Source organism: Cimex lectularius, unplaced genomic scaffold, assembly GCF_000648675.2.
Source record: "Cimex lectularius strain Harlan isolate CLEC.00 unplaced genomic scaffold, Clec_2.1 scaffold32, whole genome shotgun sequence".
In the NCBI taxonomy this organism is placed as follows: domain Eukaryota; kingdom Metazoa; phylum Arthropoda; class Insecta; order Hemiptera; family Cimicidae; genus Cimex; species Cimex lectularius.
In genome coordinates this window covers 775,571-802,025 of record NW_019392689.1, presented here as the reverse complement: position 1 = coordinate 802,025, position 26,455 = coordinate 775,571, and the positions used below count along the sequence as shown (strand labels likewise).

Genomic DNA, 26,455 nt, shown 5'->3' with positions numbered 1-26,455 from the left:
TAAACAACAAAAAAATTTTTTTTTAATTGTTGGTAGTTGTCACGTTAGAAAAGCTTAGGGATAGTTCTAATTTTGATTCTAATTGTGATGTAATTTTTTTCAGTTGTAAATTTTAAATAAATCAGGGAACAAATAAAATAAAAAGCCACTATTTCGTTATAATAAATGGATTATTTATAACTGTTTATTATCTCCGCATGGATAGAATCTAAAAAGCCCAAAGGAGTTCATTTTAAAGGAAATTTAATTCTATACAACTGTACTGAGTTACCTTTTTAAAAAAGTTACTCCAATCCGATACATTTGTAACAATGGGTTTTGACCGTAAAAATTTAACGAAGCTTTTGTGAACTTATAAAGCCCCCGTTCTACCTTAAAGTATACTCTAGTAAGATCACAAAGTTTTTTAATTCACTTATATCTTTTAAAAACACCTTTGTCTCGCGTTATGAAACTTGAAGTTAAAATTACGAACTGGCAGTCAAAATATGCATATGGTTCACCGACTATGTTTATCGCTGCTTGTTCAGCTCGGTTGAATTTGTCGGCCCATTAAACAAAAAGGAATATAGCGAATTAAATTATCTGAATATAATCGTGGAGGGTGATCCTTCCCGGATTAAGAAAGGATACGCGATAAAGAACGATCTAGGGAATGTCCGGACAAGGTCATCGTACTGCCCTAGACAACAAACTGTCCCCACGACAAAAATGGACAAAGGGTCTCGACCGGCATTACTGGCTCGAAATTATTATCTGCTTATTTACTCGCAAAGAAACTAATCGCCTTATAAATCATAAATTCTTTAAGCATCTATAAGAATAATTGAAATCGGCCAAAAAACCCTCTGCCTACATAGAACCAATAAAAACCTGAAGATAGAGAGTAAAAACACCCTGTCTCAATTAAAAACTTTTAAATTACTTTTTCATCGCAATAAATAAATAATTTATAAACTATGTAAACTATAGTAAATGTTTCTTATAGATTTAAATTAGATTGACATGTGCATGTCGACTTAAAACTCAGACAAGACAAACTCATGAAAATAACCCGTAAGGAAAGGAAATTATCGACCCACGCCAAGAATGACAGGTGTTAGCCGGAAAGCATCCTCTTCTTAAAAAGAAACAACACTGAAGAAAACCCGATAATTAAAGGGAATTTAATCATTTCAATTATTCCCCTGGGTATGCCAGGTAATTAGGTATTTAAAAACATCCATTTGTGGGTATTTGTGTTTTTAAAGGTTTCTAGGCTAGACAGAGACAACAAAAGCAAGTTACCTATATTTAGACAGAAACAATATTTTATAAAAAAAATTAGGGATTTACTTAGGCTTAATTTTAGTAAAAATATTTCTATTAAAATAATGTTCAAAGTAGCTTGCAGCCATAAAACTAAAAATATATCCACATATTTTAAATATTCGGCATGGTTATGGCCCAAAAGATGCCAAAACGCCGCAATAAATGTAAATTGTTCTGTAATATATATAACTTATAAATATATGTAAAAGTGTCCTACGCTTTCTGAAATTGGCGTAAATTCAACATAATAATGGTTACCTACAATAGAAAATAAAATAGAGAATAACCCATAAAAATAAAAAACTATAATAGAAACTTAATTCAGCGTTAGAATTTAGTTTTTTACTAAAGTACTAAGGAGTACTAAGGAAAAATGCGTATTCCTCCATGAGAACAAGATGGAGGATGGGAAATGTTAATTGATGACCGAATGACAGGACATGAGCAATAAATTATTTTTTTTCAACAGATCCAATTTTTTACTTATGAAATATATCAAAGATGGAACGAGAATTTGTTTTTGTTGTTGGGGTTTGTATAATCTCTTGCACTGGGTTTTACTGCCTGTGGTGGATTTGTTTACCTTCCAAGCCCGTAGGAGCCTCCAGCAACGCAAAATAGATTATTTATAGAACCAGTCTGTTCAAAACAAGTCGACGTAATAAAAGATTGCTGGAAGGTTGCCCACGCCTTGCTGGAGGCATCCAGCGTGGGCAGACACGTGCGCGAGCGGACCCAACTCAGGTGAGACTCTTCACGGACAATTGAGCCGGGATATTTTTGAACGCCTACATCGCCTGGAGGCCCACGCGGGCGGGATTACGTGGACCCCGGTGGGATAATGCGTTTATATTTGTTTTCATTTCATAATCCGCTCTTGTTTCTTCTTCAGGCAAGATCTCACGCACCCGTATTACGTAACGGGGTGTCTAGTGGCATGAAGGATTAGAAGGGATGTCCGGTGCAGGTTTGGGGTTTCTCCAGTTTTGAACATATGGGAAGGAAGTGAGCCCTGAGCAGGGCTACTTGGAATTCCAGGAACCTGTTCTGATGGCGAGACTCCATGAAATTTGCAATCATGACTTAAACAAAAATGATATGAATGTCTGCTCTGTAAATGAAAACACTTTTATCACAATCAGTCTGTCAATTTCTTATTAGAATTTACAAACAGAATTGACCTAGATTAATTGGAATGTATAGCCCTTACCAAGCAAGCTGAATTTAACAGTTTAATGATTGTAATTGATATGTTAAAATAATCGTGTTCGAATCACACTCTCCTCGTGATTTGTTGTACGCTTCCATTATTTTACTTAACTTTTCCTCTTTTCTCTTTGTCCTTTTTTTTCTTCCGGCTTCTTGCTTTTGTTCTTTCTTTAATTTTTTTTATATGATTTCTTAAAGAACTTCTTTCTTACTCTTCTTTCCATTTTCTTACTCTCTTTTCGTCTTTACGTGTTTTTTTCTTTCCTTCTGTCCTCACTTTCTTACTTTACTTTATTGTCAATCTCTCTGACATTTTTTCTTTTCACNTCTATCCCCCTCTCTCTCTCTCTATCCCCCTCTCGCTCTCGCTCTCCCTCTCCCTCACCACCCCTCCTTTCTCATCTATTCTTTTCTCTTGTTATTTCTCTCTCTTGGTTTTTTTATCTTTCTCTCTAGTTTGTTATTTTTCTTTATATAAAAAGTCTCGTTATTAATATATTGAATATATGATAGAGAAGAACATATTACACATTCTAATTAATAAAGTATTAAAAAGAAGTATACATTGTAAAATAACGATTGACCCATTTGTCGATTTGTTGTTATTGCTCGTTTATTGATTTTTGCTTGTTTATTATTTTCGTTTAAACTTCTAAATTTTGTTAGAAAGTTCGAATTGTTTTAACATTTTATCAAAACATAGACCAAGTTGGATGAGGTTTTATTGCTTTTTGAAGTCAATTTTTCAATTATTAATCGGTTAGAAGTTGTTTATGAGTTGAGTACAATAACATAAACCTCTCAAACTGTTCATATCAGTTAGCAATTTAATGTAGCGCGGTGTAGCAAATCCTAAAAACCTTATGGTAAAATCTTGAATAATTTTAAACAAAATATTTACCAAATTACACTCCCAGTTCGCAGAAACTGATAAGAATGACTCTTTTTTCGATTTATTTCACGTAAAATTCGATTGCAGAACTATCAGCGTGCCGATAACGAATAAAAATATCAATAATGAGTCGTGCCTTATAAAGTTGCCACTTCACTGTTTTTCATAAAATCTTTCGACAACTGAGGTCATGAATTTGGTACTATGGACATTACCCACAGTCACAACGTTAAAAATAAACGCAGATAAACTTTTTTTTATAAAACTAAAATGCAAAAGAAAAAGATCTGCTTGATTAATTAGCGTACATTGACCTCAGAGTTGAAAATGAACGAACCATTGATATACTAACCCTGTTGTAAGTATATGGTTACACTATTGCCACTTCATTTCATTTAAATCTAATACAGTTCCTGTTGTACATATATTTACTTTTCCAGAAAGTAAATCCTGTTGAGAAAGTCGTCCAGCCAGCCCACGACGCGTCCCTTTATAGCCCGAAGATCAACAAAACGCATCCGTGACCGAAGTATCAAACTAAAAACCGAATTAATATTAATGAAGTGACAAGCATTTCATATTCATTACTTATGCAGTCGGTAGGCCGGGTTTATTTCCGTTACTCTACACATGAGTTTAGTTGAAATTCCTTTCATCTTCCTACCGTTTTGTCGGAGGAAAACAAAAGCCTGTCTCCTGGGTCAAAACCGCCAAGGAAAATATCTCTGGGTAAATCAGACAACGGGAACGACGATTCTACTATATTGACAGAATTTTTGGTAATTTGAATTTTTTTACGCGTAAATCACTTCACCATTACGACATTCCAACATTTGATACCTGTTTCATCTAGGTGATTAATACTGATCTAATTTGTGCCGATCCGGCTTATTTTTGATGGAAATTCAATCCATTTTGAGTACATTGACAACCAGTTTCGGAAAGAAAAAGCAATCTCAAGGATTTATTTATTATGAATTAAAAATGAACTATATTATTTATACATGGTATTTAGTGACCGTTAATTAATGATTATTTGGAGTTCGTGAGATACGGTCTGGTGTGACGTAGGTTTAGATTTTTAGATTTAGATTAGACGTAGGCACTCTCATCATGACCACAGTAATGACACATCTACACAGAAAACAAACACTTTGAGCCCTGAAGATGATCTCGATAAAGATCGAAACGTTGGCACGATAAAGAAAATGTTTTTTCTAAACCTACTTTACACCAGACCGCATCCCACGATCTCCAAATAATCATATATTACTTATCTTAAGACAGATATAATGTCATAAGATAGCATGTAATTTGCAGCAAACATCTTGATAGGTAGATTTTTATTACATAGTAATTAAAAACATTTAACACTTTCTCGTCTTTTTATGCAAAATTTGAAAAATAATCCTATTTATCTCGTTGATATAATTAATTAGACCGGAGCCAACTAATTATACGTTTTTTACATTTAGATTTCTCTGAGAAATTTTTTACGAAATGATTGGTTTCATCGTGAACCTCCACTGTTATTACTGTAATTAAACTTACGATAGTTTTAAAGGGTTAAAATAACGGGATGTTGTCTTTAATAATTGTCCAGACAATAGCAGTAATTATTCGTTCTGGAATATTTCTTAAATTGAGACTTAGAAAAAGACCAAATCAACTTTAACTATTGCATTTCTCAGTACGAAAATAGCTGAGCAAAGAGAAAATAATTCCTTATAATGGCTATATTGTAATTATTGTAAACCACTTAGATATTTTGACAACTATTTTTTGGCTTTGATACATCTATCATAAAATAATCTCCTTCTATTCTCTCTCCCTAGAAAAAATAGCCAATCAGGTCATTAACCTTCCTGAAAATAAAAGTCGTGAACTCTAATATCCTTCATCAAATTCACAAAACTGCAATACCTCCCTCGATCTAAATCAATACTGCCCTGGTGTATTCCTTGACATATCCCAGGCCTTTGATCACATACAGCAGAAGGGATTGTTGTGGAAGCTGAAAGGCATCCTTTCATTTACATACTACCTTATCAATCCTTCCTAAAAACAGAAACTTCCAAGTATGCCAAGGCTTGTTTTCCTCTACTATTGTTTCCATTTTAGCCAGTGTCGCCCAGGGAAGCACACTTGCTCCCTTAGTTTACTCCTTCTACTGCTGATCTCTCATTACATTTCGACACCTTAACCGTAACATACGACGTAGAACCCTGGAGTCGAGGTAAACAATCAAAAATCCCACCTGTCTATTCACACACCCCAATTCCTCCAGCAATAGTATATGATATCTTGGACTTTACTTGAACAAAAGACTTAAATCCACGAACACTGACTGAAATGAATTGACTGTAATCTTGGATTTAAAATTCTGAAGAGACTACTGGACAAAAGAACTAACCTGACATTACTTAGCAAAAGCTATTATACACTACCCTAATCGCCCCAATTGAACCTGCGGATTTGAACTATCCGGGAAGCCAAGTATTCCAATCTTAACATAATTTAGACCCTACAATCCAAAATCCTTTGCACAATAGTTTATGCTTCATTCTACGTCACCAATCACACTATCCATTCCGATCTCAAAATACCCTACGTTCCAAACTTGGCCCAGTCCCGCTACAATAAATTTCAATTCATAGTGATACCATTCGACCTGTCTAGCTTAACCGTTCCTTCCAACACTCTTAGTTGACTGTAGGTGGACGGTGGTGGATTTTGTAACTTCAGCAACTCTAGGGACTGTCGTTGACTTCACGCCATAATGGCCAAATACGGCCATTTTCACTGGATGGTTCAAATCCATCACGCCAGACATGGTGCATACAATAATGTGCATGTGTATGTGTATATCATTGTAAATAACATTATTTTTGTTTGTTTCTCTTATGATTCTTCCTTCTTGAAGGTGGGATAATAGGTCATCTCAAACATCTTTGAGATGACCTATTATCCCACCTTCAAGAAGGAAGAATCATAAGATTTGCTTGTTTCGTTTTGTTTGATGGTGTAAAAATAAAAAATAATAATAAAAGATGCTGTGCTGCTGATTCAATCAAGCTGGAATTCAAATGTTTGGAACACACTCGACATTAAAACAACAGCAATAAAACATTTTACATGATCGAAGCTTTGAACGTGCGGAAAATCCTAACAACCGAGGGCATAATGATCATTTCCATAATAGAACCAACCGACAGCAGACTCTTCGGTGATTCTATTCACACTTTGTGCACTATCGCTACCAATTGCTGATCGATAAAGCAACAGAGCATTACGTCAGCATGGATAAAAGCTATCGATTAATCTAATCTTATCCGTTATTAATGAAACACCCAACATATTTCTTAAAGGTTCATCAGGTCCAGGCTGAAATAATAATTACACTTATTACATACATTTCGGCAAAATTAATAAGTAAAGTCATAAAAACTTGGCTTACCATCAAATTTATTGGTTATAAAACAAAATCTTTACTCAATTGAGATTTAAACCTGTCTTTTAGTTCTTGACGAGTTGTTTTGCGTTTTTAGCTTTATTCAGTGAATTAGCTCAGTTAGACGATGATAGTGCCAAATAGCCGAACAAACACAGGTACACCAAATGTTTTAGCCAGGGGAAACAAGTGTTGTGATGAAGGGAATTTACAAATATTTTTTCTAATTAATTTCTATCAGTTTTCGGCTTTAGGTTATTTATTTCCTTTTTGGTTTTCAGTATTAATCCATACATTTACATTTACATTTCCAACAATTACATTTCATCGTTTACGGCAGGCAGAACACAACACCGAGGGAATGGAAAGTCACGCTTTGATTGAATTTCTGTTGTTATTGTCTATTATTGCGCGTCCTTCCGTTTAAACAGTGTAAATAATACAGTGATTAACGTAATTAACAAATATCGTAAAATGAAAATTATTAACAGTTCGAAGAACTTGATGTGGTAAGCGCCTAGAAATGCTCCAGTGCTTCGCAGTAGTTTTTAATCGCAATGTGCAGATGTTATGCAATAGTTAAATATTTGCAGTTTTGGAATTTTTATTTGTTCTTAACATCAAGGCAAAAACTGCTGTTTTATATTTTTCAATAATTTCGAATGATTACGGACAGATACAATTGTATGTTTCAAAACATTTTTGATAGATATTTATTTTTATTGTTTTCAAAAGTCGAGATTTATTCAAGCAATTTTGCATTGATTGATAAGCGAATCTAACACCATTTTTTATCTTATTATCATTTATGCTTATTTCCATGGCAGCTATAGTCATTAATTGGTTGAGTTGGAATATTATTAATTTATACCGGTTTTATTGCTTCATTGATTTTTTATAGTTTGCATACATTCAGCGAATGTGAGGTGCACAACATACCAAATGTAGCGAATCAATTTTTGCCCCGTCACCGATGAAATAACAAGTGTTGCTTTGGCATGAGAAATTATTTACGTATTATTAGCCAGTTCATTATTAATTTACTGTAACGCTGTTTTCGTTCACAAAAATTCCGTTTGTATTTATTAATTAGTAATTAAGTAGTGATTAAGTAATTCTGTTTGTATTTATTTAGATTTGTTGAAACAATCTGGAGGGTGAAATAGCAAGTCCTTCACCAATTACAACATTTTCATATTGGAAAACAAGTATATTTCTAGGAATTAGTACATACTTCTTTAGTAATTTTATTTAAAAAAAAGAGTTAGTAATTTAAAAACATTGCTGATTTGTCATTCATCTTATAGAAAGAATCTTTACTCTACACGAAGTTTTTCGAAAGCTTTGAAGATATATAAGAAAGCAAGTTAGGGCCCTCTTAAGTAATTTTATTTTTAAAAAAGCGTTAGTAATTTAAAAACATTGATTATTTTGCTATTCATCTTACAGAAAGAATCTTTACTCTACACGTAGTTTTTCGAAGGCTTTGAAGGTACATAAGAAAGCAAGTTAGGGCCACAAGTGCAACAATTTTTACCGCGTTACCAACAAAATTTCAGTCCTTGAATGACTTGGAGAAGTGGCTCAGTTATGCATGCCTAAGAATTTTGTCGACAAAAGGCTAGGAATACATTCTCGGAAGATAGCCTCTTCTCTGATAGTCAGGAGGTCAAGAGTGTTTACACCTGCATGGAGACCTAGCGGAAGTCAGCGACACTAATGACCTGACCCTGGTATGGGTTCCTGGGGATTCGGGGCATAGAAGCCACGAGTTGACAAGTTGGCCAAAGAGGGAGCCAACATGGACTCTATAGGTCCTGAACTCTACTGTGGCCTAGCATCTTGCCACAAAAGAGGATCTCGAAATGGATCTTAAGAGTCCAAAACTTGGTGGAACAATACCGCAGGCATGATGGACGCGAAGATATTCATAGAAGGGCCATCCGAAAAACTTGCAGAGGAAGGCGACCGTAACCGAACCAGGATTCTGGTTGGACTCCTGACATGCACTGCCACTTAAGAAAGCACAATAGGAGTACGATAGAAGAAACACTGCACAGATATTTCCAAGAAGAGGAGGAGACCGCAGAACACATTTTATATTTTTGTGAAGGTCTATTTAGGTGCATATTCTTGCAACTAAGACAGGAAAAGCCAAAAGCAAGATCCTACAATAAGGAGCCGCTGGCAAGGCTATGGAGGTTGATTAACAACCTGAAGCTGGCCAGTGAGTTATAAAAATAGGGGAGCACGATGGATCTACTCAGGTCGAGGTACAGAAGACCTTGTGGCCATCTCTTTTAACCCTATCCCTATAGTCCCCTAACCATATCGATTTCCTTTCTAGTTAAGTGCTCAATTTGGATAGATATTTTATAAAATTGATCTCAAAGTGTCGATCGGGATAATCAATCTTTCTTGGCTCTATGATATTTAATGCTTGATAAATAAAATTGTGCATCTTTAAATTTTTTAAGAAATCTACCGAAAAATCTCCTATTCGAGTTATATGTAATTTTACACGCAAACTTCAAGCATATCAACTTTTAAGATTTTCCTTCAGGTATGCAGGGTTATGCTATTTATTTTGACCTGCCCATCTCACTCTTTTCGTCTATCATTATATATTATATGAAAATAGTAACCGTGCCTCATCCTGCAAATAACCCTAGCCTGAGGAAAACAAATCGTTCGAAACAAATCTGGCAGACCAAGTAGTAAGAGTCGTCTTTCAGGATAGTCACTTTATTTTTACTTTGTCACATTGATTTTTCAGCAAGTAGTATAAGTACATTGGTAATAATTTATTTTGCATTTGTCAATGATAAATGGATTTGAGTGTAATATTGCAAATTTCGATAGAAAAAAAGTATCGTCGATATTCCAGCAGTATTTGTTTCGAAATTATATAGTGATGTTTGTGCCTGGAATAATGAAGATTGGAACAGTGAGCAGCTATATTGATCCCGAGGAGAAATGGGTCGGCCACTTAGAGAGTATTTCGCGATAAAACACGACAATTGGGCCAATTTGTGGACATATTGATTAAAGCCGTTTTCTCCCGAGGGAAAATTTTCAAAATGACAGACCAGAGCGGCACGCGCCGCGCAATTAGCATGCCTTTTACTACGTGAAACACGACTGTGGATGATTTCGTTTCACTTCGAGATTTGTCTTTTCCTCTTCCTTATTCGAGTTTCCCACGTTAATTGATTTCATAACTCAACCTTCTATGGTGGGGTATTGAGTCAATTTTCGTTTACAATGAGAGCTTTTTTACTCACAGTGCCCATATATTGTAGGAACCAAACGTGATTTCTGATTTTTAGAAATTGGTTTATTTCATATAATATTTTCTTCTTTAGATTTATGGTATCGATGTGAAGGGTGTTTAAAGGTTAAAAGGTCAGACTTGGTCTTGTCGAAAGCTTCCCCTTTGATGAAAATCATGGGGGCGTTAAGCCCTTAATTTAACAGCCCTTGAAATGAAACTACTTCAGCTACTTTACATAACCTGTACATAACCTTGTTCTATTAATAAAAATGATCATTTTTTAACATAAAAGAACTTTTTGAAAGGGTATTATATACATTTAAGGGTGGAAAGCACAGGAGTTTACATAGACAGTTTCTAGAAGTGTGCTTTCTATTGTTTTTTTGAATATATTAAACAAAATGATACAGCTCTCAAAGAGAAAAATCCTCTGTTTATTGCCTCGCGTGTAAACACGTGTTACGTAAGTACATATTACGGCGAAGGAAGGTGAAAAGGGTTTTGAGACAGAAAAGAAAAGGGTGTTTCGGTATGGGATTAGAACCGGTCTGGGTTTCAATGGATGTTGAAATTGTTTTCGTCCTCTCCGTCTTCATTTGATCGATCCGCAAATTATTCTGCGAGTCTCTCGACTCGTGTTATGGCTTCAAATAAATATGAGATCAGAGAAGCTGCTCAAGGCGAATTAGTGTCGAATCAGCTGGCTGTTATAATTCTGGAAGGAAAACACAACGATAAGCTCGAGAAAGCTCGCGCAAGCATTATAAACGACGACGTTTATATAACTAGAGAGGATTTTTTTTGTTCAAGAAGAAAAACGTTCCGAGTTCTTTAAATGTGCCATAAACCACCTCAAAATGATAATGTGGAATTAAAAACATCAAAAGTAATAAAATGAAGACCGGAAAAGGACGATGGGTCCAGAACTCTTACTTCTTAAGGAATTTTAAGAGGATTTCGATTTTTAAACTAAGCATAACAATACAACCAAAACATTTTTCTAAACCCGTCCAAAATATAAAGCTCACTAAATTTAAGAAAACGACAAGTAGAGCTATAACAAAACATTTGATTCCAATCTAACACAACAATCATAATAAGAATAATAAATATCGTATTAAACATACAAAAAATGTAACATTGCAGCTCAGCAAATATGGTCTATCAGTAATCTGTAAACACGAACACAATATAATATATAATAATTCACTAAATTCGTGGTCCGCTTGACCAATTAATACATTACATTAAATTAAGATTTTTAGTTGAGATGAAATAAGTTAATGGCACGAGCGGGATTCGAACCCACGATCTTCGGCTAGATACGCCGCTGCTCTACCACCTGAGCTATCGTGACCTCGATCCACTCGGANACGATTTTTTTTTCAAGCTGTAAAATGTCTTGACCCTTCGTTATATTTGATCGTATTAAACATACAAAAAATTTAATGTTGCAGCTCAGCAAATATGGTCTATCTGTAATCTATCTCATAATACAGATCTCTCATAATAGGTCATAAATATTGAATATATGATCACTGTACAATATTGTTTATTTCAAGCTGTAAAATGTCTTGACTCCTCGATTTATTAGATCTTGGTTCAACAACCTTTAAAATAAAATACATACACCATACAACCACCCACACACATTTTAATACACACATAGTTGCCAGCTATATCATCCCAGTTCACTTTACGATGTGCAGTTGTTCTGAAGTCAGATGCAGTTTAATGTCAGCCTATACAATTTTATTACTATTGACAATTGAAAATGCCATTAAGAGTTGATCATAAACAATAGATACACGATGATAAACGTTCTTTGTCTAACAATAAGGAATCTTGACCTTCTTACTTGATCTTTCCCATTCAATCAGACCAATCCTTCTTTATAGAAACCTTTAGGTTTTTATAATTTATCATTACTGGTCCGCATTTATATGATGCACGATTGGTGTGAAGTTAGAAGAATGTCAAAGTTAGAATAAATGTCAACCTGCAATAATTTTGACAATAAGATTAGATTTAAATAGGTACCAATGATTTGCAATGGCACTGAGCGCTGATCATGGAAAAATGAATGAATTCATGATCACTTTGGATTTCCTAAGAAGAAATCTTTTATCTTTGTCTTATCTGTTCTCTTTCGATTCAATTTCACAAATCTTTATATAAAAATATATTTAATAATTGGTTATAAATTGGAAAAAATTATAATTTCCGGCTACCAGACTACCTTATTAGTTGACGCGTAATATCAATAATCAATAATCAAACATAAACAAATCCTTCCATAGTTTCTGAACTTCGCCCGATAGGGGAGAGATTAGGCGTCAAACTACGAACGGACTTTTAAAACAGATTAGCCCATCGATAAAGTCAACATAAAAGTCTGTTTCCTGGGACTGGGGCACTGTAACAACGTTGAGCCTCGCGCTGTTTTCACCCCCTCAGGGTTATCGACTCGTGACGTCAGATTTCAACCCCTAACTTCCGCCATCCCTTGCAAAATATAGTGCTCATGAATTTTTCAATATTTGTCTTTATTCTAAAATGTGTTTGTGTTTAATAATTATATGATATATTGTCATACAACTAGTTTTAGAAGTTGTGTAATCGGTAATCTAAATGTGATCTAAATGCATCAAGATTTAAATTAAACAACTTTCATGATTGATCTTTAAGAAGGAATCTTTTAAAAATTGTTTAACGGTTGTAAAATTTTAATAATGCATATATTTAATGTCTTCCTGAAGAGAAGTATTTTTATTTTTTGAACGTTCCTTCTTAATTTTTGTTGTTGTTTATAAGTGCATTTTTTTAAAGAAAAACTTACCGTGCATGATTGAAATAGGAAAATGTGAGCACAACAGATGTATAATTAATAAACTTACTTGAAAAGCCATCAAACAACATTGTTCTATTTCATTCCAGAAATTTGAGTACCTCACGTCAAAAAAAGTTGGTTTTGAAACAAAGCACGTTTTGCCTTCATTTAATTCAAATTGAAAAACCAACTTGTTTTATCTTTTGGACCATTAGTTGAGTTGACGTTTTTATTTTCTCTTGTGCTATCTCCCCCTCTCTCCAGAATTATTTTATAGTTCCTTATATCTACATACTTTTATTCTCTATTATTATTAATTTTTAAGGGCGTTTTAACGGCTAAGGTCATTTCACGACCTAACATTTAAACCTTCTATCTTAGTCTATAGCTCAAGTGGTAGAGTAACGGCGTATTTAACCGAAGGTCGTGGGTTCGAATCCCGCTCGTGACACTGACTCTTTATCTCAAAGACCTTACATAGAAAAAATAACTTCTACCTTAGGTTAGCTATATCTCTTCTGAGTTCTATGAAGCTCTGACTCCAAACATTCACTCATAAACTAATCTATCCTATTGCCATCCAAAGCTTTAATTTAACCTTCTAAAATTCTTAATTTGGAAGGCCACGTGTATGCAAAAATCCCATGTTAAACTATAAAATTTATTCCTGTTCTTTAATTTCGAATTTTTGTTCCATAATTTAAACATTTCTCATAGGCTTGAATGGCCAATAATGATAATAATAATAACAATGGAGTCAGAGTAGCAATAGTCTCAGCACGAGTATAGGGCTCATCCTTTTATTCTTCCATTCAAATATGATAAATAAACTAATAACTCTTTTTCTAAGTGAGAATGCTCAATTTATACCCAATTCTGCGACTGTAAGAATAATTTCATTAATTAATTCATTAATTCTCTTCATGCATTCATTAATTCTCTCTTTTTATCTTTTTCTCACAATTTCAACAATTTTCAATTAATGTAATACAGAATAATACGATTTTTTTACTTGGTTCGTAACAGCAGAGGTCATATCAACCCTCGGGGTGTCTGTAAATACAGAGGTATCAATAAACAATTTGTGTTTTTCTCAAATTTTCTTCAAAATATCGTTCAACATGAATCGTTTCATCTAAAAAAAAAGGACTAACCATGCGTAGAAACAGTTTTTTCCACCTTCGTTTTAATTTGCAATGCACCATCATGGTTAAAAGATTTGGCCGTAAAACAGGTCGTTGCACAAGTTTTGCAGAAATAGAACAAAACCCCTTCGGAAACGGTTGAGTTGTTAACGCAAGGCAATCGCTTAAACGATTTGAACGGCCTGCCATTAAAGCTCTCTTATTGCGTCCAGGTTAAAGGCCTTCGTAAGATGTCTCACCTTGTGAAAACTCTTTTAAATTTCTAGAAAAGAATTAAATTTATTTAGTGTAAAATGCAAGGAGAGTGGTGGTCGGCTTTAGGATTTTCTACTAAATGCCTTTTAAAACTTAGGTTCACTTAGAAACTATTAAATTATTTAAATAGTTAAAAAGTAATATATACATGAAACCTTTATTACCGACCAACACAAAAAGTACTTATACTCGGTTTATAACGGCTTATTTTTTTGCCTTTTTAATTTTTTTCTTTATTAATTTATACTCTCTTCAGTCTCATTTTCTTATTTCTCTCCTTCTTCTCTCTTTCACTCTGTTTTGTAAGTGCCCCCTCTTTCTCAGCTCTTCCCATACTTCCTTTTCTCACCCTTTCTCTCTGTTCGTTTCCTCTCTTTCTCATTGTCACTTTCGTTTCCTCTCTACTTTCTCTCTCTCTCTCTTTACTTTCCTCTCTAATTTCTCTTCTTTTTTTCTATTTCCCTTTTTTCTTTCCTCTCTCCTTTCTCTTTCACTCTTCCTCTTTTTCCTCTCTACTTTTTTCTCCTTTTTTATTAATTATAAACAAGCTGTTTTATTAAGTAATAGAACAATTGATACAAATAATTAAACTTAATTTATTAACTTGGTGTTCGATATGGTTAATAAATTTTAGTACATCAGTAAAAAGATCTTGAACAAAAATCTTAAAAATGCAGTTTTTAAATTTTCTTGTCCGCTTGTTAGCATATTCCATTAAAGCATAAAGTAATAACGAATCGGTGTTTTTTCCTAGAGTAAAGAGTTTGAGTAAAATCTGGAATTAAAAAACAATGAAAATGCTAATGTAGTTCTCATCCTAGTTATTAAACTTTGAAATTCATAACAGTACGTCAATTTTCGCTGTCAGCCTGATTCATGTGAGACTTCTCGGCTTAACGCTCCGGTGGAGGTTGGCGGACCAATCTCGCAGATTATCTTCGGTTTGCCTAATTTCCTTCCTTGAACATTTTACAAATTATGCAATCTTCGAAAAAAGGAAGTAAAGTGATCTTTACCGTGAAGTAAACAAGACTAAATTGGATGAAAATCGTGAGACTTTTTTGTAAGTAGTCTGATGAAACCTGATAAAATCAGTTTTGCTTCAAGTCTCGAACGATAATTGACCCGATGTCGGGTTTATATGCAGATTGAGGCAAGGATCGATATGAAAAACGTGCAGGATCGTTTTTTTATTTTATTTGATTTTTTTAAATTTCGGCAGAGCTTTGCGATTGATCCAATTATTAGATTCTTGTTGAAGCTTATTTTCAAATATTTATATAATGTAACGAGATAATTATGGACTATTTATGTAGCTGAGTATTCTCCCATCAGAAAAAAAACATAAAAGTTTCACTAGATGCGATGGTTTACTTTTAAAAGATGCATTGACGGTACATGACCAGTCAGATGGTATCACGACAGTGAACAGGATATATATTTGCAAGGTGAGATATAGTGTACTAGTTTATATCATCACTGACGACAAAGTGAAGCAATGTGAGATTAGGCTGGCTTTAAATTCCTGCGAATTTTAATTATTTTTTTTTTCAAACACCATATTTCGTTTACATGCTCAAATGATCAAAACACCTTTGAACCACCGAACACAAATCAAAAGTTTTCCCGAACTTTGCAAACCTCTGATTTTGGAACATGAGAATACAACAACCCAATACTTAATTGAAATTATAAAGGTGGGATGAGTATGTTGTTTAATCTTTTACAGTTTTTGTTTTCAACTGTCCGGATTTCAGTTGTTATTCAATTATTATTATTATTACTATTGATACCAATAGAGTTTAAAACAACAAACTGTAAGAACTATCTTTTCAAAAGACTTCTTCTGGTCAGAAGTCTGTCAGAAGAAAATTAAAATTTCTTCGACATCTATGGACATTCCACACATTTCATATCTCACGGGTCAAAAGAAAAAAGTACCCTGTCATACCACCCTCCGAATGGCTATAAGGCTATTCAGTCGATCGTTACTTTAATCATAAAATTAAAAAAAAAAACAAAAAAAACATTAAAGCCAAAGTGCAATTACTTTGCTAAATTTTTATCAATTTAATTATTCTACCAACCAGTCTAGAAGATCTCAGAAATTGACACAATTTTGTTACTTTTCAAATTCATTATACTGCATGAAACTCTTTTTAACTAATAGTGTTTAACCTTGTTTGTTTAACAAGTTAACGTTACGAAGAGAAGAAGAAAAGATGTTTAAAATAAATAAATAATTTTATATTTTTTGTAACAAAACCCAAAACAAAAAAATTAATGTGAACTAATATTATATTGCAAAAAATAAAAAACTGTATATTGATGGTAATTAAAAACCTATTTATATTTTAGATCTAAGAATTGTTGAAATTGGGTAAAAGTACTATTTATATAACGGATAATTAAAAGCGTACTTATGTTATTGTATAAATGACTGTGATGACTGATATAACTTTTTTATTACATTTTGTAATTAAATAATTTCAAGAAATAACGTTGTTGATAATATTAAAAGCCAACATTTTTTTTTTTTTGGGACAAGGAACCAACATTTCTAATTTTATTTTAATCGGTAGAACATTTATTTTTAAACCATATTTGCTTAGCTGTCATAATTGATCATATCAATTTTTCCAATTAATTATTCTTTTTATCTAAGGTTATAAAAAATAATTAATTGTAATATATTTTAAAATTAATTATTTAAACTAAAATAAATAAATAATTAGTTTTAGTTATATTGAGCAGCAGGTCATGTGCTGTAGTCTTAACGTCGCCGGCACGGAAGCAGTCGTGGCCGAGTGGTTAAGGCGTCTGACTAGAAATCAGATTCCCTCTGGGAGCGTAGGTTCGAGTCCTACCGACTGCGCATTTAAATTTTTTATGCTTTTTAATTATTTTAAATTACTTTAATATTGTCTAAATTGTATTTGGTGAGTCTGCTATTGAAATTAACACAAGATATCGATGATATTTCTCTCGAGCTATTAAATTGGCGGGTTTTTGTTTTCGGTTTTAAGCATTTCTACAAAAAAAAAAAAAATTCAATTTGTTACATAGAGATAATTTAAAAACCGTTTTAATTTTAATGATACAAACGCAGGAAAAATAGGGTCCTAAAAGCTATCGGGTAACAATCTTATTTCTTCTGCTAATTAATATTTTAATTAAAATTAATTAGGTACCTTAACATGATTTTATGTACTGGTGATGGAGATTCTGTTGTCATTCGAGCAAAAGTTGCCTGCCTGTACTTTTTCATAGATACGGAAAAAGTACTCACTTTTAAGTTTGGTATGAAGGTTCGCATAAAAGGTACTAGCTAAAATTAAAGGACCTGACTCATTTTACTTTTTTTAAATGTGCTTTTATAACTTTCAAACGAAAGGCGAACCCATGAGTCGACAAGAAATCACTGAAACATAAAATCAACTACCGAACTTATGATATGAAACAGGACGATTATGTTGAAAACCCATACCTTACTCAGGAACGTAACAAAATTTTGAAGACAAGACCAGCTTTAATTAAATCGCCTTTGAACCTGGTTTATCACTATAATCCAAACCTTCTGCTCAGTCTGGTTTATCGTTCATTACAGCTGAGAAGACGCAAAGATTTAGAAAAGTCCCAACTCAGAAAATCTGCTGGCTGAAAAACTCAGTACTGGCAAAAATGTCCCTTGAGCTGTTATATCCAAGCAGTCCTTACTGATCTCGACTTTGACTTCTAACCGAAGAGCAACTCGAGACATACAGAAATACAAATACGCCTTGCGGAATCTATAGAAAAACTAATCAATTTCTTGAAAACAGCATATCCAACTCAGCAAAATGTTTCAACAAAGCGAAAATTTAAATATTACCTTTGAATTTTTCTACAAACATTTAGAATGTTTTCAGTGATCACGTATCGCTCTTTTAAAACTGACTCTACATCTTAATGTGGCAATGATTATTGTACCTCAGCTTTATGGACATGCGCCAGTGCATGAATAAAAAGAATACAGACACAAAAGCAAGCCACAAAGTAATTAATGCATCTTGGTGCCTTCGTTGCATAAATCCTAAAAAGAAAATACACCAGACGGATTTTGAATCCCATGGGAATTAAATCATACGTAAAGAAAAAAATCGCTCTGCAAAACAGGCACTTGAAAAAAGAATCACTTACAGCCTTATAACTATGATTTTTCATAAAATACTTTAAAAATGCTTATCACATTAACGTTTGTTTTAACAATTCTGTTTTTGTTATCATAATTTAATTGTTAAATCCAAATTATTTCTAATTTGGACGTCTACTACTGTTTACTACACTCGATCCTGCCCTATATCCTGATAAGGATATTGGCGTTCATTGTGCAAATAAACTTAAAATCAAAAGAAAGAATACCTAATTAATAAGGTACAATGTAGTTCATAATATATTAAATTGTAAATATATTTATATCACAATAAATTTGTTGTTAAGGTTATGTTTTGTCTGATAATCTCAGAAAATCTAGGTCACCATCTAGCAACAAACACGTATTTTTTAAGGCTAGGCACCGAGTTGCGTAAAATAGAATATATTATTGTATAACATTTTCATGTTACTCAGCAAACCGTGATGATGACCTTTATGTCGGAGCGTGGCTTATTTAAAAAAGTGGTCCAATTTAAAAAAAACTTACGGGTAGTTTATTATTATTTTTTATAATTATATTGGCCTGGATGTGTGATAATATTGAGGTTATTCATTATTGAGCATTAACTAGTTTTCATTCAGAAAAGAAGGTTTTCGGTCAATTTTGTCTTGGAATTACGGTACTCCCTTATGGACGACCAGACTGAACTATTTGACAAACTGTTAACTGACAAGTTTAGTTTTGTCGGACGAAGACGAAAACACGTTTAAAACTCTCTCTAGGTAGGCTTGGTAAGGTAAAGGCTTGAAGAACGTGAAAAGATTTTCAAGTCGAGAGAAGGGCTTGAAAGCCAGGTAGGTGCTTTCGTTTTTACCTGTGTTTTTACTACGTAGTTAGTCAGCCACTTGCCCCCCGGTCCTTATATCAGTGGCAAAAAATTGTAAATAATAATTGTATGCGTTATTAACTTTCACTGTTTTTTACGATACAACGTACAAATGCAAATGATATGAAAAAAATATTCTGGTACGAATTATACAAAAGTTTCACTGCACAACCTAGAAGTCACTGGTGAAGGGTTTAATGATTTTCATAAGTGAAATTCGAAACTTGGCTCTATTTTCAACCGTAGAAAACGAACCGTGCTGTAAAGATTACCACAGCTGATTTAACTTACGATAGTTTCCGATGGTAGGGCTTCTTGTTCGTGTAAAACTAAGTAGAAAGTTTAATATTTAACGTTTGAAGAGATCCAATATCTTTATTTAATCGTTTAAAGTCATTCCTTCAATTTATCACAAGGAGAAAGTTTAAAACGGTTTAAACAGTTGTACAGTATAAATTTGAACGGTATTTTTATAATTAAGTCCATTTGTATAACATATCCTGCCCTGTGTCAATCAACTCCTTCCATAACCAATTTTAGACTGCATGTTAAATAACGAACGCCTATATTTTCGTAATTTTAACAATGTTTGCTTTTAGTTAAGGTTTGAACCTAATCTAAACAGCTTTAACGTTAACTAAAGAGGATTTACGGTGTTGATGTTTACACTCGTCAGTTATTTATGGCAGACGGTATGGTTCCGGCAGAAAAAAATGGGTGTGGAGCGTGGTGAAAATCGGCCGTGGACCTGCGATCTAGTTTCGAAATGAATTAAGTTTACAACTCTGAAATTGGACGTTTTAAGTCAATTGGAGAAAATCAACACATACAAAACTAAAGAGGCTTCCAAGTTTAATTTCGTATCTTTCGCCGAAAACTCCTATCCAACGAAGGAAAAACAGCGAAAACTGGCGGACCTAAGACCAGTAGTGGCTTAATTTACTCTTTAACTCATTATTAAATACAATCACAATTTTTCTTTCCACACGTACAACTTTGAAGCAAAGTTGACAAAAGACAAAACATAAATAGACAGAAAATAACGGTACATGTAGAATCAAAAGATTTCACAGAAAAATTATATTCAACTCGAGGAAACAGGGAAAATCCTATTCCCAAACTTTACCGGTGGGATGGCTATTATTTGTACAGACCCAAATTTTCTCGGCTTCCATTTGACTTTCAAACCATACGGTGAAAATAGACGAATATGCTAAAATCAATTACAAAAATTGGGGAACCCCAAAATTCCCTATGAATAAAATGACGTTTGGTCTAACTTTTACTTTTTTCTTTATCTACTTGTGTTTCAATGAGAAACTAACTACATATACCCAAAATGGTGCCTATATCCAACCAAGTACTACAGGAAAAATAAACAGAACAAAATATCATCAATAACAAATAGAGAATTATTTAAAAACCGATGATTTTGCCTACTTTTTAACACATTTCAAGGCGTAAGTTAGAGAACATATAACAACACAAGATGTTTTAAAAATAATTTTTAAAAGCTTTAAAACTTTCTTTTATTCTTCTGTAAAATAATATTAAATAACTTTTTTATTTATTTTTCAGGTAAGTCAATTGAGCTTGGTTAAATTGGTGAGTAATTTGTTTTGCTATGTACTCAAGCAGTAATTATTTTCAGCATATAGTATTAACACCTTTACCCATCCCATATTTCACTTTTTTTGTAAAGTAAATCATTGATGTTTTCTTAATCAATTTTATTTATATGTACCATCAGGGCGCTGGTGTTTTTGGAGGAAAAAAGCCTATTTGTAAGTAGGTAGGGTTCGAACTCAGGACGCTGGATTTGAATCCAGACGGTCCCCGTGTTCGAAAACGGGACCTTTACAGTGATAAACGCCGTGTCAACCCCTTAATCGTTGTGGCCATTGACGCCTCCAGTCGTTACATCAAATTTTAAATAATTCGAGATTTTTTCGCATTCGTTAATTCTCGCACTTTATCCCTCTGGTCCGAACATCAATTGGTTTTCTCAACGAATTTAGCTATCATTCTGATTATGTAAAATGAATTGTCGATTTAACACTTTCCACAAGAACAAGTGAAAGTGATAATTTTGAAACTTTATAATGATCAGGGTAAATTTCCGACTAACCGTTAACTTTCATTATCCAGACATTTTTAGACAAAAACCTTCACTGTTGCAACGTACTGGAATTGAGCATAATTTTTTGTATGTATGTATTGAGTTATATATCAAATTTCTCGAAGCTTATTACAGTGTTTATGTTTTATTTAGCGTATCATTTTAGTAATGGTCATTGCTGACGAACTATTCTGAAAAGTAGCTTTCATATTAAAAAAGATCAGGGAAAGACCATTTGGAAGTAAAACACTCAGTTCCTTCAAGCTTCCGAAAAATATATACCCTTCAAAAGGCCTTTGAAACTATAATTAATCATTTACAATGTTGAACATATATTTAAAAATGTTAAAACTTATGGTTTCAAGTACATATAAAGAAATTACAAATTAAATTTATAATGAGCAAGATCATACATGGCACGTCCATTTACTTAAAAAAATTCTCCTCCATCCGGTTTGCCGTCTCTCGAACAGCCAATACGCGTACCAATTTAATCTAAATTTACTATAGTAATGTCAGAAAAAATATTTATAACTTTAAACTTATCACAATTGTTAATAGTTAAAACCTATTATAGAAACAATACTGATATTACGTAGAAAATAAAACTGAGGTGATAACCATGTTCTAATCACTGGCCTCATAGGCAGAGAAGCTCTAACGTATCAAGAGCCCTGTCAATAGGAGGATCTGGCCCGTAGAAGAAGGATCATCATTAACCGATTAAAGATAGGCCTTGTGGGTTGACGCACGGACGCTTACATTTAGCCCAATGCCCGCGTATGTGCCCGGCAAACAGAGAAAGGTTGTTTGGTATGACCCTCCTTACTGAGGGGTGCATTTCCTTCCATGTCCAATAGAGAGCGCGTAGGAATGCCACCCGATATGAGAATGTGCTTGAGCACTCCAGCGAATATCTGAGTTCTCTGTTCCGATACTTGTTAGTTTTGTGTATCTAGCGTGTGTTGAGAGTGCATGTATTTCTTAGGTGAAAGCCTCGACCCTTAATTAGTTTAGATTTGTAAAATGTGTAAAGGGTGATGACACTGGGTGATGCTCGAGGCCTGCCGGTAATTTATTGTAAATTAATTGCCGGTGGACTGCGAGCAGTGATAAGCTCACCCACATTTGCGTATATATGTACATACATGTGCGGATTTGAGCTTATAATAATCCAAATACAAAGACAAAGATTTCAATGTTACGTGAACTCTATGCAGTGGAAGATTTGTTATTTCTATTTATTTTAATCTGCCCCAAGAAAAAATAATATTCATTATTGGTTGATGTTTGCATTTGTTAAACATTGTACATTTTTGTACTATTTGGAAGAAACGAAAATCCGTTGCTATTTTCAGTGGCTAGTAGAAACAAAATTCCTCTAAAGTTTTAAATATCCAGATACTCTGCAATGATTAAATATTTACCACATAAGCTATTACGAAAGGGTATTAAATGATCTAATAACGGTAAAATTTCAGGGTTGGTACATTCTCATATAGGGTGGCATTCCTACGCGCACTCTATTGGATATGGAAGGAAATGCACCCCTAAGTACGGAGGGTCATATCAAGCAACCTTTCTCCGTTTCCCGGACAAATACTTTGGCTTAAAACTAAGTGCCCGTGGGTCAACCTATATGGCCTATCCTTAATCGGGTAATGATGACCTTTCTTCTCCGGGTCAGATCCTCCGAGGGTCACCTAATAATCACCTCGCAGATTCATCAATTCATACACGCGCAACACATGTTAACAATGTTATAGTAAAAGCGTATACAATTGGTAGTGGCTGTAAGTCCGCGAGTCTGTAAACGCGTCTGTAAAATACGTTGCCAAATACAATTTGCACTGTATCCAACAAATTTTAATTTGCTTCGTGAGAGGACACATTTTACACTGTGTTAAATTATTGTAAAACCGATTGGTTAATTTGTTTTATAATGAAATATTAACTTAATACATATATTTAGAGGTCTAATTGAAAAATGACAAAAAGGGGACAAGCTCGAAAGGTTGTAGGTTGAGATGGGGAGTTGTCCGAGTGGAGCCAAAGGTCGTGGGTTCGAATCCCGCTCGTGACTCTAACTTTTTCATTTCAACCTAGACCTTACATAAAAAGAATAATTAATTGAAATTATTAACTTACTGTTTATCCATTAATGATCCATTCGCAGTGGTTTTTACATGTTAAGAAAAAGGATCTTCCTTTCCCTTGCATTTGAGAAACGATTGGCATTTCTCTGTTCATTCTTTTCTCCAGAAATATTAGACAATTAGCCAATAATTATTACATACGGATCACGATTTCTGGAATGAGGAATTAAACGACCAAAGGGACATTTTCCCAAATGGATTCTATTAGATTAGAAGGTTTTAAATACCGTTCTAGTCCCACAGTTCATTCGTTTTCACTCCATGTGAACGTGTATTGTTTTCGCGTGTGCTTTTACTTTTCACGGAATTTTTGGCTTTCACTGTCTCGTCCATGGATGTACGTGATTGTGGAATTATAAACGGCGTTTCGCCTTCCTTGTCTCTCGTGATGAGGGGGCTATTGACAAACTCAGCCTTTCGAGAAACAGAAAGGTTGTCTTTCCGTGTCGGGGCGTCTTTAAGTTAATCTTAATAAAGTTAGTTCAATTATTTTTTTTCTTTTCTAGAAACTCGTGGAGCTAGTATTTGGCAATGTTTTTACATACGGTGCGTTCGCAGACTCACGGGATTACAACCACTGTAACTTCATCCTTTTCAATCGTTCTGGATTGCCTATTATTTTGTCAATCAAACGTGTTTCAGCATTTTCACATGGTTGATCTGTTATATATAATTTCATTCTAGTCTGCGAGAGTATGACCATCCTAACATCTTATTCTCGCTACTGCTTTATTCTGGGTGTGAAAAAAGCAAGACTGGACTGACCGCTGGTAAACTGTCAACAAAATACAAATCCACCTAGAAGTGGTGACATTTACTTACCTCTGTAGAAGGGTTTTGTTACCTCGCCCTGCTTATAACCCTGACCCATCACCGAAGATGACAAAATGTCAAACGTGTCTCTCAGACACAAGCTAAACAGACTGATACGAAACTGAGCTCCAGGTCTATCAACCTTCAAGCCGGAGAAATTAAGCAATGATTTGGAGGTATTGGAACTATAATGTGGTCATTACCGACCAGATATAGTAATAACTCTCTCTAACTTAGTACCTATGAACAGCCATTTTTACTTTGAATCTAAACACAATAACTCGATTTCACATTCATTGCTAAATTTAATGTGTGCCTCACTCTATTTGTAATTCTGATGAGTCGCTAGCCACGCAGCTGAGAGATCAAACAGCGAGGATAGGACGTAATGATCGGAAATAATGATGGTGGATGAACCCTTCCACTGTTCGCGTAATCTAGTTAAAAATGTGTATATATTAAACATTGCAAAACTCGTATTACATGACGAAAATGATCGTTAAAAAGTTATAAAATCATTATTTTTTATGGTATTAAACAATAAATTTTGTATTCAATAAATCATATCACAAATGGCCCCTTATACAACCACCTAACACTTCAAAGGATCAATAGCGTCATTTGACAAAAACACACATCCCTGTTTGATTCATCGCCATACGTATTCTTTTTCAAATGATTTTTTAATGGGCCTTCAACCAACGACAATTTTACCATCGGGATAATATGACGGGTCAAATTAATCCTTCGAATAAATCACCTTCTTCCTCTGGTAGGCCCCCTCGGTCATTATTCCCTCTGCCGGAGGGGCCTTGTTTGCCGAACGGATGTAGTGTCACAACTCTCCAGTATCACAGAGATGTGATATAAAAAATATAAAGAGATACAATTATATTTAAAGACGATTATTCAGAAATCGTGAGATGCGGTCTGGTGTGATGTAGGTTTCAGAAAAACATTTTCTTTATCGTGCCAACGTTTCGATCTTTATTGAGANATATATATTTTTTTAAATATTAAATCAAAGTATTTCTACTCACTCAAAGTGTTTGTTTTTTGCGTAAGTGTGCCATTCTTGCGTGACGTGTTGAGAGTACCAGACCGCATCTCACGATTTCTGTATAATCATCGACTAACGGTCACTAATCACTACATATATTTAAAGACATTCAACAGGAAACCAGCGATACCATGTGAAAGCGAATTTATTGAATGGAACTTATCGAAAGGATTGAAACTAACCATAAATAGTCGGCTTATCACAACGTTCAACAATTTTGTGAAAATCGGTACTATTTAGTAATGTTGAGTTTTAATATAAACTTTCAGTCGTGTGCGAAAGACAGGAGTTTGAATCAAGCACTCGTGGATAAACTCATACCCTTGCTAATAATCTGAGCTGGACTTACTTTAAATTATTGTATGTAATAGTTGTACATATGTAACAGTTTGTATTTATTTTACGTTGGTTCACAACTGCAGAGGCTATTTCAACCCCGGGTTTCCGACGTTTTTTTCATATTGATTTGGAAGTATTTTGGATACAAATTCAGGCCTGCTGAGATTCGAAGTGGACCCTTCCAGTGGATAAGTCGCTTTTCAATCAATGTATTAACCGTTTCGACTACAGACATACCTAATGTTTATTGTTGGCTCATAGATAACGATCGCAGTATTTGACCCACACAGTCATCCAAATCCAGGTTAACGAAAAAAACCTGCAAATTTTTATGCCTATTGTATACCACTTTATCCAGAATATGACCCGTTTTCAATTTTTGATCGATTCAGTCGGAAATATTTGACGAGTACAAATTTGAAGTACTTCTGGGGAAACTAATAAAGGATTCACGCTCTTTGTTTATTGTTCTGAAGACTCAAGGAAATGCTCAGCCTTGAACTAAGGAAGGGTTAATACCGAAAACTATGATGTGTATGTTAAAATGTAAAGTACTAAAGATATGTAATGTCTCAAACTA

General features: G+C 34.0%; 1 protein-coding gene and 1 non-coding gene across 2 annotated transcripts in view; both read left to right on the top strand.

Annotated features, from left to right (window-relative positions):
• LOC106665097 (EF-hand domain-containing protein D2 homolog) overlaps window positions 1-26,455 on the top strand; it is a 61,630-nt gene that overhangs the window by 18,076 nt on the left and 17,099 nt on the right. The window lies entirely within an intron of this gene.
• On the top strand, window positions 17,161-17,242 carry Trnas-aga. Its single transcript has one exon. It is a non-coding gene; the product is annotated as a tRNA-Ser (tRNA).